The sequence below is a fragment of the Sycon ciliatum genome, chromosome 1, assembly GCF_964019385.1.
Source record: "Sycon ciliatum chromosome 1, ocSycCili1.1, whole genome shotgun sequence".
NCBI classification, from domain to species: Eukaryota; Metazoa; Porifera; class Calcarea; order Leucosolenida; family Sycettidae; genus Sycon; species Sycon ciliatum.
The window spans coordinates 91,864,423-91,880,570 of record NC_088643.1 but is presented as its reverse complement, the minus strand read 5'-3'; the positions used below and the strand labels follow the sequence as shown (position 1 = coordinate 91,880,570).

Here is a 16,148-nt window from a genome sequence, read left to right as displayed (position 1 = left end):
CTACCACCCACTCTCTTCGCAACCACATCGGCCGATGTTTCCACTGAGTCTTGAGATGTTGCAAAAAAATTAAAAAAAAGAAGTCTGAATACCGGTACGGATTTTTAGAGTTACCGGTGTACCTTTCTGGGGAATTGGGTACGGTTGCGAGTGCCAGTACCTGCGGATGTGTAATTCACTGCAGCAGTTCAGCTTCAGAAGAGTAGCTGGTGTTTCATTGCGCTCGCAAACAGATGCTATGTCATAAAATCCGATTAGTGAGTATACATGTACATGTACATTCCACAATTTTACAGTTATGAAGGTGGTGCTAGTAAGGATTCAAAGGGGATCACTCCTGAAAACCAAGGGCCCCGAGGAAGACGGACAGGCATTGTAACCACATACATGTAAACAGGGAAACGTTTGAGATCTAGAGTGCTTTGCGGTGTTCGCGAAATCGCAAAATAAGCCGGCGCAAACATAGAACTGTACGACAAAAAAGTCAAAAACTATTGTGCAAATTGGTCTGAGCTCGCAAATTGTGAACTGAAACGGGCGCAAATGTTTCTTGGTTTACATTTTGCAGTATGGACCATGGCGGACAGAGTGAGCAGAATGTTGACAATTGAACAATTCCCACACTGTCATGCAGAATATTTCTTTGGTTTCACAGTGAGTTCTCCATGCAGCACAATCACATGGTAAAATCGTAAATTCGGTGCCCGACCGGCAAAATAGATTATTATAAAAATACAGTGTACACATGTAGCAAATACACGACAGTTGTCTGGATGGACTTGTAAACAACAAACAACACTGAAGGCAGTATTGTAGGCACACGTGCCAAGGCCTCACCCAAGTCTTACAGACTTGAAAAGAGAAAGAGAACTAAAGACTACATGTACGGTATTTGAGCATGACTCACATGCTTTGGCTACTATTTCAGTTATCAGTCACAGCTTGAATATGCATCATGTACCACACAATCATGAACCACATCACACGTCATACATGAACTTACTAGTCTGAATCTGGGTGTGGATATGAGTCTGTGTGCCTAGTCCTCGATGATGTATTGCTCCCGAGGACGTTTAATTAAAATGACGTGTCCCAGTACAACGCGTAGAGGATATAGTACCGACCGGCGGCCAATTTGAGAATGGCATAAAAGGAGAACAACATGAAAAAGTGTTGAGAAAAACCAAACGAACAGTCAGGAGTGGTACGCGTTTCCAATCAAGTACAATCGTGCAGTCATCTGGGTAGAATAAGTACTACCTGTTTCAGTACAGTGATTCTAGTGTCTTTGATAGTCCTGTTGGCAATCTTGCACAGCCGAGAACTAGTGCGCTACGCTAGTCAGGGCATCTGCACAAGACAAAAAGGTGTGGCCAGAACACAGACAACCTTTTAAAAGAGATCAGAATCAGGAAAGGTCTCAGGACATCAAATTATCAAAAAGCATACAGAGGTTACAGAACATCATGTTTTTGACATGTGATCTCTTTCATTCACGGAAAGTTGGTCTCGTTGCAGCTTTGGCTTTCATACACGATTCAATTGGGGAGAAAAAAACAGGCAAGGCTTGATTTGTAGCATTGACTTTGCCCTGGAAGGACAAGAGAGGAAGGGTGAATACAAAGTGACGGTAGCACCTAGATTGCCTTGAATGTCCTGCCCTACTCCTGTGCGGAGGGAGACGAGCATTCTGTGCGCTCTTCCTGGCCTAATTCGCAATGCATGCACTACTTTTTGGCATTGCGATGCGCGACACCTGTGACACCATGATTCATGATAATTTTGGTTTCTGCGACATCTAAAGCGGTAGTGCATAGTACATGCACGCGCACTGCACATGCATCCAGCATCGTAAACTGTACTGCATTGATGCATGTCACGCCTCATACGTATATCGCAAAAGTTGAACTTTGATTAACTTCTGCAACAGTGGTCTTGGGACTGCTTGTGACAGTACGCGGCAGCAAGAGTACATAGCCCAAGAGTATGCAACTCTGCATATGGGGTCTGGCACGGTGCGCTGCCCGCATTACGTAGCCTGGAACTGTGGGCCATTGCGTCATTTCTGATCTGCTACGGTTTCCTGCTTCCAAATCCGCATTCCTCGGAGACTTCGGATGGATGTGTACGTGATACGTCACGCACAGGCATTGCCTTTGGACTTACTGCACGTGAAATCGTTGAGGCTAAACCATAGGAAAACTCAAATCCAGGCAGCTTGATCGTCATTTCACTACGTAGAGAAGGCAGCACGCCACGCAGGACACCCATAGCTCGGAGATCAGAGTTGCACCCTCTTGGGGTTACGTACTCTTGGCGACAGGCATTTTCTTGTCGCAAGCTTGGCATGTTGCACGTCGCGTCGCAGAAAGTGATGTGGGATCTGGCGCTAGCCAGGGTCCACACAGCTTTAATTTGGTATTTGTGTGTTTGTGTGTTTGTTTGTTTGTTTGTTTGTGTCACGCCTGGCGCTATCCCGTATCTGACGGCAAAAAATCATAGGGATGTTATAAATTTTTCAATTCTCCTATTTTTTCAGGCATATCCTGGGATTCGAACCCGCACTATCGCCCTACATGCATTCCCCCATACACTTCGCATTCATACCCATTCTTCCAAGTTGCTTCACGTTATGATCTTGCGTTTGAAAGCCCTATTTGAATATTGCGGGCAGCTGTATGTGGCCAGCTGTGTTTGATGGTACGGTACGGGAGACGGTGTCGTATTACCCTCGATCGTACCTGTCCCGTACCTATCCCTACCGTACCGTACCATCAAAGACGGCTGGCCACAATGCATATTCAAATAGGGCTTTCAAATGCAAGATCATAATGTGAAGCAACTTGGAAGAATTAGTATGTATGCGAAGTGTATCGGGGGATGCATGCAGGGCGCGATAGTGCGGGTTCGAATCCCAGGTTATGTCTTTAAAAAAAAGGAATTTTTTAAAGAATTTTATAACATCCCTATGCTTTTTTTTGTCTAGGTCATCAAGGCAAAAAAGCATAGCGTAGGGCCCTGAGCTTCCAAGCTCTCTCGTTATAAATTATCGTGTCCGTTCCCGAAGGGAACTCATGACTGCCGCCAACACCCGATAAACCCAGTGATGTTGTGAATGGGGCTTCATTTTAGACGAAAAGGAGCAACGAGACTTGAGAGGATCCCGAGCACTGACATAATTATACTAGTATTGTATAAACGTCGGCATGTTTGTATACATTTCACATGTGACCTGTTCTTCACGAAATTCCAAATGTTCACGATCAGCGCTCCACAAACTGGCATAATTTTATACGACCAGTTGGCCCACTAACGCATTATACATGTACATGTAATTACAGTCAGACCTCGCTTATCCGGTCCACTTTTTTCTGCACCCCTTGCCATCCGGAAGAAAATCGCTGGTTGCCGATTTACAGCATACATGATGCATACAACATAACCGGAGCTCGCGGTCCGCATACCGGTGAATGGTTTTGTGTGCAAACTGGTTCAAATGTGTACAAAAAGCTTCGTCATATCCGGTTGCACGCGGCTCTCAGAAGCTAGAATCAGGGAGTTTTACAAACAAAGGGGTCAGTATGACTCCTTGACCTGCTGGCTGCATACGGACAGTACTCAGTTGCATGCACGGCTACAATGTGTAGTCAGTAGTCAGTAGTCATTTTTTTCTCGCTTGTGTTTCAAGTGTGTGCACGCTAGCGCTAGCTGTACTGCATGGCACCCATACATATGTACAATTTTACACTTTTGGATATGCCACATGCATATAAAGACCAACTCAGTACGAGTGTGTGTGTGTTCGGTTATATCTGGTTCCCTCGCCTACTCGTAGAGAGGTTCTGCTATACGTGAAACGTAGAGAAATCACGTAGAGAGAAAGGTGTCTGGGTTAGAGTCCACGGCTTCGCGTGCTTTGGGTCCAGATTTCTATGCGGAGACGAGGTTCTCTACGTTGTGGCACACGCAAAGAAAATGCGTACAGATCTGCTGGGTATCATTCGAGTGCAGGCAGAAAACTGCCAAAATGCGCAACGTGGAATGTGTACTGTACACATTCCACGTGACTTCTCTACGTGAACGTAGAGCAGAACAGGATTTCTTTACGTTATGGGGATGCGAAGAGAGTCCCCGTGGTTCTTTGCGTCCCGTTCCGGTAACGTAGAGCAGAACCTCACTATTATCCAGATATTTTTTTTGTGGAAAACAGATGTGTGCGGTTATGCGAGGTCTGACTGTATATAAATGGTCCCATTGAAATCTCACCGCAATCATGATGTCTCGATCTCATGCTCGACCACAGCCCCCATCAGAATAAGGAAACAATTCCATCTCGATGTTGTCGGGATCGTCATCTTCATCCAGCTCCAGATCATTCAGGCATTGAGAACCATGTAGTCGGTCTCCAGCGAAGTGCAGTCTCAGCACATTCGAACTGTACCCTTGCTTCTTGCAAAACAACTGTTGCACTTCAGCAAACTTCAAGGTCCGTTTGATCCGAAAACTAACCTTGTCCCCGTTCGGAGCAAGTATCTTTATGTTGACATCTCCTGCTTCGATTTTGACACTCGTCGTAGTACATGTACTCGTAGTCGACGTAGATGTATGCTCTCGTTTCACATTTGCGGCCATGATACCCGATCCGAGACTTCATAGAATTTTAGAACTAATACTAGTAATAGCAGAATTATAAATCCTCAGTACCCCGCAGTCAGCCCAACGCTGGACACTTGCCTGGTTAGTTTCTTACAATGACTATGTACCAGCAGTTTGAGATACACTCGCAATCGACTGCTCAGATCAGTATGATAATTTTGTCAAGGTTTTCTGGTAAAAATGGTAATGAACCACACACATGATGCTTTATTTCCTACGTAACTATGAGGCTTCCATAAACCGCAGACCATGTTCTGGTCTGGTTGATCGAAGGCCGAAGGCCAAGAACCTTACTGTGGATCAGGGCGACTGTAGATCTACAGTGGTAAGTTTTCAGTAGTGCAGAAACACTTTCGGCTCATGGACCTGATCGCAATGCGCAAGGCCAAGGGTCACCTTTAATATCATCAGTTTATGTTTATCAAGTGTGATGTTCTTGCCAAGAAGCTGGTTTGATCGACAGTCGTCTCCGAACTGTTGTAAAGGTATCGAATGAAGTCATTGTGGATTCCTTGACATACTCGTTCTCTTTCAACATTTGAGTGTCAAGACAAGTACACAGCTACAGGTGGATGCTTCTTGTAATTGTAGCTTCATGATCATAAAAAGGAAATACGGTAAAGTCCAGGGCTAAAATTGTCCTCATTGCATCGACAAGAAGAAGGTGTAGCTCTGAGCTACAACAATTATAGACTAGTACTTTTACTTGTAGTACAAGTACAGTGCAGTATTCACTACAGCCGGCTAGCCTGAGAAATGCTTGTCTCTTCTCGAATGAAAAAGAGCCACATTTGGATCACCTGCACTGGATATGGGTCCATACTTCGCCCAGGGTCAAACATAGAACCAGAATCAGACATGATGAGTGCACAAATGAGGAACACGAGGTGATAAAGCCAGAAACGGACATACCGGTGTGCAAAAGAAAGGGAAAAGCACACTGCACTGCGAGCTGCAGCATACTGCATAGCCGGCTGTTATTTATTAATTTTATTTATTTATTTATTGCAGCATCTCATAGCACAGTGAGAACACCGGCCAATACAAAGAGAGAGGGTGTTAGCCAACCACGGCAAGGAAGGGAGAAGGGGAGGAGAAGAAAAAAGGAACCGGCATGGATAAGTAGTGATTGCAACAAAATGAGAAACACAAAATCAAAGTCAAGGCGCGACAAGGCTCTTAAAAAGGCGGAGGGAAGAAAGGTCCTTAGCTTCTTGGGGAAGTGCCAGCCACGCAGAGTACGCAGTGAAAAGGGGAGAGTGAAGTAGAAAGGAGGACTTGGGTTTCGGAAGGGAAAGGGAGTCGGCTCGCCATTAATACGAGCTTCGGGACCTTTTAGTTCTGGCCTGGGTACTGCAGGAGGTACTAGCTAGTACTACAAAGCTATATACAGAAGCCTTGTTGGTAGTTTAAAGGGGAAGTTAAGGCAAAAATTAAAATTTCACCAGTTGTAGTCTTCGGGGTGCTGAGTCGAATGGTCTTGGTCCGAGGAAGCTGAGACGCTCCCTTCCTACTTGAATCCCAATCGAACTCGCGCATTTCCACCGAAACTGGGTGACTGCGCCCTACTAGATGGGGATTTGTATGCAAAATGTCACTAAAAGCGCCATTTCGTTCTTATAAAAGCACGGATGACCGCGATTGGCCCATATGTTGTAGTCTTTTGGATGCTGAGTCGACTGGTTATTTTTGTCCGAAAAGGCTGCGATGCAGCGTTCCTCCTTTATTCCCAATCGAACATGGTTGAACAAGCGGTCACGTGCTCCTGGGTGCCCAAATCACCTACAGTTAGGAGGCTGTGGGGATTGCCCTATCAAAAATTTCACCGCCTGTGAGGACCGACTGCAAGCCGTTGCTGCTCGTTCATATCTGCTTTGTAAGATCCGGCACCCTCCTGAGTGGGAAACCCCGAAGCAGATTCTTAATCGTACTTGTGACTGGTCATCCCTGAAGTGGCGTCGTCAGATTCTGTCCTTGCTGTATTTTCATCATGTCTTTTACCAGTTTCCGTCTTTGCTAATTCGTTTCAAATTCAATGTATCCCTTAGTTGTCGTCACCCGTCCTCTATAGTTTTACCTCGTTCTGGCGCCCATTTCCTTAAATCCCCTCTCTTCAGTTTATCTGTGGAATGGAACAAACTTCCAGAACACATCCGCTGCGTTCAGTCCTCTGTCAATTTTCGCATTGCTCTAAAGGCTCATTACTCATAGCATAGATATTCTCTGACTGGAATTCCGAACTTTTCCGTTTGAGAAATTTTTTTTTCCTTGAAATTAATCCTTGCTGGGGTTTTTTCATCTAAATGTCCCGCTATTATCTGCTGAGGTGATTTCTTCCCTCGTCGATTTCTTTCCTGCTTTTATACCTCGATATTTAGGTACTTGTTTCCCTTCTTCCCATGCTTCATCTTCCACTCTCCTCTCCCCCATTTCCCCATTTTTCTTGCGATATTTATGTGGGAGACTTCCGTGATAAGCATCCATTTGCTTTTGGAGAATCCTTTTAAATAAATACAATACAATACAAAATACAATACATCAACCGCCTGTCAGCGGAGAACCGGCGCTTGAAAGCCGCTATTACTAGGCCTTGACGGATTATGCTAATATTTTCGTGAAATTATGCTTTTCGCATTGCTGAAAAAATTGCAGAATTATGCTATTTTTATGCTAAAAGTTATCATATTATGCCGCATTATGCTCACATATGCTGCTAATGTACAATGTACATGTAAAATGATGGTTCTGTGCAAAATAACAGGGATTTTTTTGTATAGGGCGTTGTACTGTAGTAGCAAAAGTTCAACGGGGTCTATGCACTGTCCGACCTACAATTGTAGCTACGACCGTCACTGATTGTATACATGTAGTGGACTGGACATGTTATCAAGGGAGTCGTAAACCTACATGTATGACTTCCTGGTGCATCTACTTGTACTTGTACTTGTACTTGTAGAACATGTACAACTCTATGGAATTTGATGCAAACAGGCGGATTATTCCATTATTTATGCAATTTGTATGCAATTTGCCTTGAATTATGCGATTATTCGATTTTGGTAGGAATTATGCGAAAAATTAATTATGCTAGCATAATCCGTCAAGGCCTAGCCGCTATCGAAAAATGTACTGAAGATGTTGTAATCTCAGAGAATGGCGCCAAGTCCGCCATTGCGGAAGTAAAGCAGACAGTCGCCACCAGGGAGTCGTAAAAGCCCGGGAGAGGACACGGCACACATTCCCAGAAAACATCTTTGCCTCGCGCTGCCGGGGAACGCTGCCAGGGAACGGTGTTGCGAGGCAAGGAAATTATTATTTTCGAAAATTGTGATGTCTTCTTGAAATACTAATTGGGACATTCTCCGATTTCTCTTAGAGCACGGAGACGATTGCTCCGTCGAGTCTTCTGATCTCTATTTTCATCCTCATCTTCCAGCTGCCTCACTCATTCTCTCTCAGTTTATCGAAGTTAATTTATTCTGAGGCGATGGAAATGCAAGACAAATCCCTAATTGTACTTCACTTTTATTTGAGTTGGGGTGAACGAAATGAGATTTGTGGAAAATGACGCCACTTCCCGTGTTAGCCGCTGGTCGTATCATACAGCCCATATTCCATTGCAGGTGATGGGCCAACGTTCGTGTTGAGATCCGCTGAGTTTCCTCGTACTCGTGGAGTTGAATTTGTGGCAGAAATTGCACTGAATTGCAGTCAAATGGTTGTGAATGAAACGAGATTTGTGGAAAATGACGCCACTTCCCGTGTTAGCCGCTGGTCGTAGCATACAGCCCATATTCCATTGCAGGTGATGGGCCAACGTTCGTGTTGAGATCCGCTGAGTTTCCTCGTACTCGTGGAGTTGAATTTGTGGCAGAAATTGCACTGAATTGCAGTCAAAATTTAATGGTTGTGAATGAAACGAGATTTGTGGAAAATGACGCCACTTCCCGTGTTAGCCGCTGGTCGTAGCATACAGCCCATATTCCATTGCAGGTGATGGGCGAACGTTCGTGTTGAGATCCGCTGAGCTTCCTCGTACTCGTGGAGTTGAATTTGCGGCAGAAATTGCACTGAATTGCAGTCAAATGGTTGTGAATGAAACGAGATTTGTGGAAAATGACGCCACTTCCCGTGTTAACCACTGGTCGTATCATACAGCCCATATTCCATTGCAGGTGATGGGCGAAAGTTCTTGTGGAGATCCGCTGAGCTTCCTCGGCGTACTCGTGGATTTATGAATTTGTGTCAGAAATTGCAGTCGAGTGGACTTCTGTGCGTGTGTTGTGAGTAAATCGCGACGGCTCCCTTCCTTCAGCATCGTCAAAACGCAACATAGAGCATTATTACGCACTCGTTCCATGATTCATGATAATGCCTGGATTCTTTTAAAAACAATCAATGTGTGTTCCCTATCTATCTACATTGTACATGGTTGCAGGTCGTTATTTATAAATCTTGATAATTTCAACACTTTTCTACTCGTATACTGAGTACGCGGTGCGGTGACTTGAGCCGTTTAGGAAACGGAAGTCTTGGCGAGTGTACAAAAGGTAAACCTATCATTTGTACTTCATAACGGAATTGTGCACAAAAATGCACACACACGTTCGCGCGCACACACACAAGCACACACACAAACACTGTACAAACACACACAAAAGTACAAGCACATGTGCACATACACACGCCTCCCCCCCCCCCCCCCCCACACACACACACACTCAACTCCCCACCCCTGTACTGAGTCTGACAGACATACAATCATGTTTATCCTTCCTTCGCCACCAGTTTCGGATAATGGTGTCAACAACGAGTTGTAAAATATTGGTATTTTAGGACTCCCTGCCCTGAAGACAAGCACAGCGCCGTGGATCGAGCAGATCCGGCCGCGCCGGCCTAGCGTGCTTCACTTTCTGGCCGAGGCAAACATCGTCCGCGTGCGCGCATCCCGTGTCCTCTCCCGGGCTTTTACGACTCCCTGGTCGCCACCTTCACTGCCAGACATCCTGTCGCCAACCTCACCAGCCCAAATCCAGCTGGAAATGCCATACAGGGCACCTCGGAGGCGACACTGCTTGACCTCGTGGCTGAAGCCACGGATAAAAGCAGCAGAGTGAACAACATCGTGCTACGCGGCCTTTTGGAGAGCCCCTCCGAAGACCTACCTGCCATAATCAGCACCTTGGCTCCGCAAGTTGCCCCCGGGGACATCCTGTCTGCGACGCGCATCGGTCAGTTACACAGTAATAGCACTGGTGCTGTCACGACTTCAGCTCGTCTAGTGCGAGCTGTGCTGGCTCCCACCACCAAAGCACAGCTAATGCGCCACAAAACGCAGGCCAAGCACAAAGGCGAGAACGTCTATATTCAGCACGATTTAACCCGCCAGGAACAGGCAAGACGAAAAGAGCTGGTTCCCAAGTTCCGTGCTCTGAGAAGCAAAGGCGTCAAATGCCACCTTCCACGTGATGCCATTACACTGAACGGTAAACACTTGACATCCCAGGACATTGCCCGCCTCCTGACCACACAGAGCCAATAGGAAACAGCCCGGGCATCCCCAACACCACACAAGAGATCTGCAACTGCTACGGCTACCACTACTGCACCGTCTACCAGCACGATCAGTATTGCTCATTTATCACCAGCATCAACAGCTACAACTCGAAAGCTAAGTATTGCTCATATTAATGTATGTAGTCTTTATAATAAATTGCATGAGATCAAATCACTTCTACATGCTTGCATAATATTGATGTATTGACCCTCACCGATGCAGCGTTCGCCCCTAATTCCCAATCGAACATGGTTGAACAAGCGGTCACGTGCTCCTGCGTACACCAGTCACCTGGTCACCGTGCCTGCAGGGTACAACTTACAGCCTGTTTTGACCTTTTTTGGGTGCATGCAGTCCTGTCACTCGAGTTGAACCTTGGTGTGAAAGTTGTCACCTGCTGGCGTGGTGACCAGGTGATTTGGGCACCCAGGAGCACGTGACCGCTTCTTCAACCCTGTTCGATTGGGAATAAAGGAGGAACGCTGCATCGCAGCCTTTTCGGACCAAAACCAGTCGACTCAGCCTCCAAAAGACTACAACATACATGTATGGGCCAATCGAGGTCATCCGTGCTGTTATAAGAACGAAATGGCGCTTTTAGTGACATTTTGCATACAAATCCCTATCTAGGAGGGCGCAGTCACCCAGTTTCGGTGGAAGTGCGCGAGTTCGATTGGGATTCAAGTAGGAAGGGAGCGTCTCAGCTTTCTCGGACCAAGACCATTCGACTCAGCACCCCGAAGACTACAACTGGTAAAATTTTGATTTTTGCCTTAACTTCCCCTTTAAGAGCAAACGGGCGCACCGTGCAATGCTCAGACACCCAGACCAGTCAGATCTCGTACAACAGTTTAGAGCACTTCGCAGGCAATGCAAATACCTAACTAGAATAGGCCTTGACGGATTATGCTAGCATAATTTTTCGCATAATTCCTACCAAAATCGAATAATCGCATAATTCAAGGCAAATTGCATACAAATTGCATAAATAATGGAATAATCCGCCTGTTTGCATCAAATTCCATAGAGTTGTACATGTTCTACAAGTACAAGTACAAGTACAAGTAGATGCACCAGGAAGTCATACATGTAGGTTTACGACTCCCTTGATAACATGTCCAGTCCACTACAATCAGTGACGGTCGTAGCTACAATTGTAGGTCGGACAGTGCATAGACCCCGTTGAACTTTTGCTACTACAGTACAACGCCCTATACAAAAAAATCCCTGTTATTTTGCACAGAACCATCATTTTACATGTACATTAGCAGCATATGTGAGCATAATGCGGCATAATATGATAACTTTTAGCATAAAAATAGCATAATTCTGCAATTTTTTCAGCAATGCGAAAAGCATAATTTCACGAAAATATTAGCATAATCCGTCAAGGCCTAAACTAGAAAGAAACGGTCGACATACTTCCAAGAACAACTTGTCTGCCACAGAGGCCACCCAAGAGAACAGTGGGGTATTATAAACAATCTACTTGGCAGAGCTAAAGCAAATCAGGAACCTGCTGCTAATGTCTCCGACATCACAAAGACATTGGCGAAAGTCGTGAACGATCCCTCGATTTCTGATAGTGCACCTTGCATGCCCCACGGCCCTCTACCTGAATACTCATTAGCTCAGTTTTCATCAGTCAGTGTTCCGGAAGTGCAATACTACATCCAACGCATGAAAAGCCGTAAAGCCACCGGACCAGACAATGTTCCAGTTGCTGCTTACAAGTTAATCAACGATGAGATCGCTCCCTCACTATCCAAGTTGTTATCTGAATCTCTGACGTCTGGTGAATTCCCAGCTCCGTACAAGTCAGCCCATGTTCGCCCCATCCACAAGCGCGGTGATAGGTCGGTCTCCTCCAACTACAGACCAATATCACTGCTCCCCCATATGTCAAAGTTACTTGAGCACATAGTGCATGATCAACTCATACGCTACATCCAGAATGCACCACCCGCACTGCAACATCTTCCTGCAGAGCAATTCGCCTACCGCAGAGGCCACTCCTGCGAAGACTTGCTGACTTGTGTTACCAACGATTGGATGCTTGCCTTGGACAAGGGTGACTACGTAGTGGCTGCCTTCCTTGATATGTCAAAGGCCTTTGACACTGTCAACCACAACATGTTACTTCAAGAACTACTTGAGATTGGTATTGGCGGAGTCGCTCTGCAATGGTTTCACAGCTACCTTACAAACAGACAACAGTGCGTGGTCACTAAGACTCAACAAGGGCAACCATACACAAGCAACAGAGGCGTTCCACAAGGCTCTGTTTTAGGGCCGTTTCTATTTAACTTGTCCGTGAGGAAACTCCCCGCTGTGCCCAAACACTGCAAAGCCCGTCAATACGCAGATGATGTGTCTTTATACAGGGCGGGGAAGAATGTCCAGAACTTATGCAAAGACCTCACAGAGGACATCATCAAAGTAAAGGAATTCTTGGCAACGAGAGGTCTTATGTTGAACTCCTCGAAAACCCAGCTTGTTGTGTTCAGGCCAAAGTCGAAACCTCTTGACCCCGATGTCAACGTTCAGATTGAAGATGTCACCATCACCCCTAGTGCACACGTGAAATACCTCGGTATAGTTCTTGACGAACATCTCTCCTTTGGAGTTCACATTGCACAATTAGAACGTAAAATAGGCTGTAAGTTAGGAATGTTTAGAAAGGTCCGAGACCATTTAACGATCGATGCTAAGAGGGCTTTCTACATCTGTTCCATTCAGTCCATACTTGAGTATGGGTCTAATTCCTTTGCTCACTGCCTTTCTGCCTCCCTCCATGACCGTGTTGTCCGACTTAGTAATAGAGCGCTGCGTATTGTATTTTGCATGCCCCGCCTATCTGATGTCTCCCTTGTTCTTGCCCGCTACCATATCATTCCCTTGTCTGTCAGGTACCAATTCAAGCTGTACGTTCTAACGTACCGTGCGCTTCATGATCTGGCTAGTGTCTTTGTTGCTAACTGTTTCTGTCTCCGCTCTAATTCTACCTGCACTAGTTCTCGCACCCGCTCTCAAGTCTGTCCCTGCGGGAATTTGCGGAAAGAACTCTCGAAAACTTGCGCAAGAAATTGCGGCAGAAAGTAACAAAAAATGCGACGAAAAGTGCGGAATGATGCAGAACTTTCCAGGAATTCGCGGAATTATTTGCAGAAAATTGCGGATTTGGGCCAAATCACGAAATTTGTTGCATCGTATATCTACTCGGGAGTCGTACTGTGCAAATAACCTACAGGATCATGGAAAGAACTGCGTGAAAAGTGCATAAAATGTGAGATGTAGAGTGCAGAAAACAACAAAAAACGCGGAAAATCACGGATTTTGCTGAAAATCGCGGGTTTGGGCCAAAATCGCGAAATTTGTTGCATCCGTGGAATCGCGATTTCCTGGAGGGACAGTCAAGTGTCCTCTTCCCTTGCTCTTTCGACAGCCAAACGTCGCTATGGTTTATTTTCTGTCACTTTCCTTGGCTCTGACCGCTGGAATGCCCTCCCAGCGGAGGTCCGCTCAAGTTCTTCCTTGCATACCTTCCGTAATTCTGTTCTTCATTTTTTAGGGTACCCTGTCAAAAGGCCTTAGGCCTGTGGGGATTGCCCTATCAAAAATTTAATAATAATAATAAGAAGAAGAAAGGTTTGCTCCCCACACCGGAGCTCGCGCTGTTCCGCCGACTTTACTTGACACTTGACTGACTCACGACTGCCATCCAGAGCACACGAGAAGTCCATCGATTCTTCGACTCGGCAAACCTGCAAGAAAGCACCACTCCCTGCTCAATACACAGTGTTTCGGGGAATTCACCCCTCATCAGTTGAGCTTGAGTAGGCTGAGGAAGATTGTGCCTGAAGAGCACCACTTATATAGTGCTCTCCAGGCACAAACATCACCAGGGATACAAACTTACAGAGACGCTCCGCTTCCAGCGCGATAAACACCTCGTGAACACCAGATAGCAGCGTGAGTCAGTGTCGCTCCTGGACGGTGAGACAGACGTCGAGGACCCTCGGTCATTCGCAACGCTGTCACCTCCAAACCAACTAGTCGCAAGCCCGCGCTGGGCACAACAGTACTGTTGTGCCCAGCAAACAACAAACAAAGCTCTACGATCATATGTATACGAGTAGATCTACTGCCCGCAATAATTTTTTTGAGATTGAGCCACGTTTGCTCCCATTGACACGGTGCGGACATCTCTGCCGCCTCGGCCAGGGGGGATCGGCTAATCGTCAGCCGGAGGCAGAGGCAGCCGCAGAGCCTAGAGGCACGCCTGGACATACGGGCTAGGGCCTAGGGGTTCCTGGTCGCGGCAAAAGCAAAGACTTGGTGTAGATCTACATGTATTCTGCCGTGATGGTTGGGCTACGCATCCGGGTTTCGTTTTGCCTGGGCTGCAGGGCCTCTTTTATCCGCTGCAGGATCGGGAGCCCCTTTTCAGAATATTGCCGGCGGCTATGCTGACACGGGCACTAGCAGAGGCGTGACTTCTCCTTTGCATGCCAGTAGGCCATTTATAAGTAGGCAACGGTTTCTTGTCAAGCTTTTGCAAACCCGTTCAAGTACAGTTGTAGTAAACTACAGTGTTCGGCATCGCGCCGCAATCAGCAGACGATAGACTACTCGTACTGTGTTATATATACAGAAGAAGACGCACCTGACAGAAGACTCAGCCCACGCCACGAAGAACGTGATACAACACTAACCCCTTCATCAATAATTAATTATTAAACAATTTCTCGTTCAACAAAGGATTAATACCGGAGAGCCCAACCCCCTGGGGGGACGCACAATTAATTAACTACGAGTGAACCCAAGACGGTCCAGCGCAACAACACCAACAACTCTGTATGCTCGTGTAGCGACCACCCCTGCCCGTACACTTAAGTACGCAACTCTGTATGCTCGTGTGGCGACCACCCCTGCCCGTACACTTAAGTAGTCATTAACCCCTAGGCCCTGCCCACCCAATTCTTCCTCACTCTTTCTCCTTTCTTACACTATTATCTCTTATTGGCCACTGGCTATCGTGAGAATAAAGATTTGAAACAACAACAACAATCAACGACAATTACAACAACAACAACTATTACAACAACATCAACGTCCATCAACACCCAGACCACAACACCAACGTGCAGACGGGGTGTTCCGACGTGGTGAAGGCCTACCCATGGCCTCGTCGGGACATCACCAACCTCGTCGGCAGCGAGCACCTTCTCACAACAGTCGTCATGGTGATGACTATGACTGTTACAGCTGACGAGCTGAGAGAAGGACGCCATGGGCAGAAGTTACATGTAGTTGGAAAAAGACAAGAAAAAAGAAAAAGAACAAAAGAACAAAAGAAAAAAGAAATATAAATTGCAAATAATTTAATTACAGAGGAAGACAAGAAAATAACATCACAAATCCTTTCCAGACGTGATCCCTGCAGCGGCAGCAACGTGAACAATACTACGGCGGCAACACGACGACTTCTACAACACAAAAAAACGAAAATTATAAAAATCCTACCAACCCGTAGAGTAACGAGGGTCCGAACCTGGGTTTTCCCAATACGGTTCAGATCAGGGAGTAGTAAAATAGTATTTTACTACTCCCTGGTTCAGATGGTCGCAAGACCGGGACTCTGCCGACCGGGTTATGGTTGTAGTCAGGAGCACTACGCGTATACGCGTCCTCGCCTTGTAACATGCTGTCAAAATCGAAAAACATCGTAGACCCTGTGTTGTAGACGGGGGAATCTTTCAATAAAACGAGTCGAGTACACGCGTACACGGACGTTACAAGGTCAAAGTTCACACGAAGACCTTCGCGAGAGTCAAAGGTCAATAGTTCATCATTAATTTTTCTGATTGTATGCCATGACTTTGATTGAATGGATGTAGACCTACCCTACAATCCAGGTCAAAAGTGGAATCAT

The 16,148-nt window shown here is 46.1% G+C and overlaps 1 long non-coding RNA gene across 1 annotated transcript; it reads right to left on the bottom strand.

Annotated features, from left to right (window-relative positions):
- Positions 1-390: 390 nt before the first annotated feature.
- Positions 391-4,816, bottom strand: LOC135807166 (uncharacterized). Its single transcript, XR_010551493.1, has 2 exons — positions 4,267-4,816; positions 391-1,350 (listed from the first exon to the last, which is right to left on the bottom strand). It is a non-coding gene; the product is annotated as an uncharacterized LOC135807166 (long non-coding RNA).
- Positions 4,817-16,148: the final 11,332 nt, after the last annotated feature.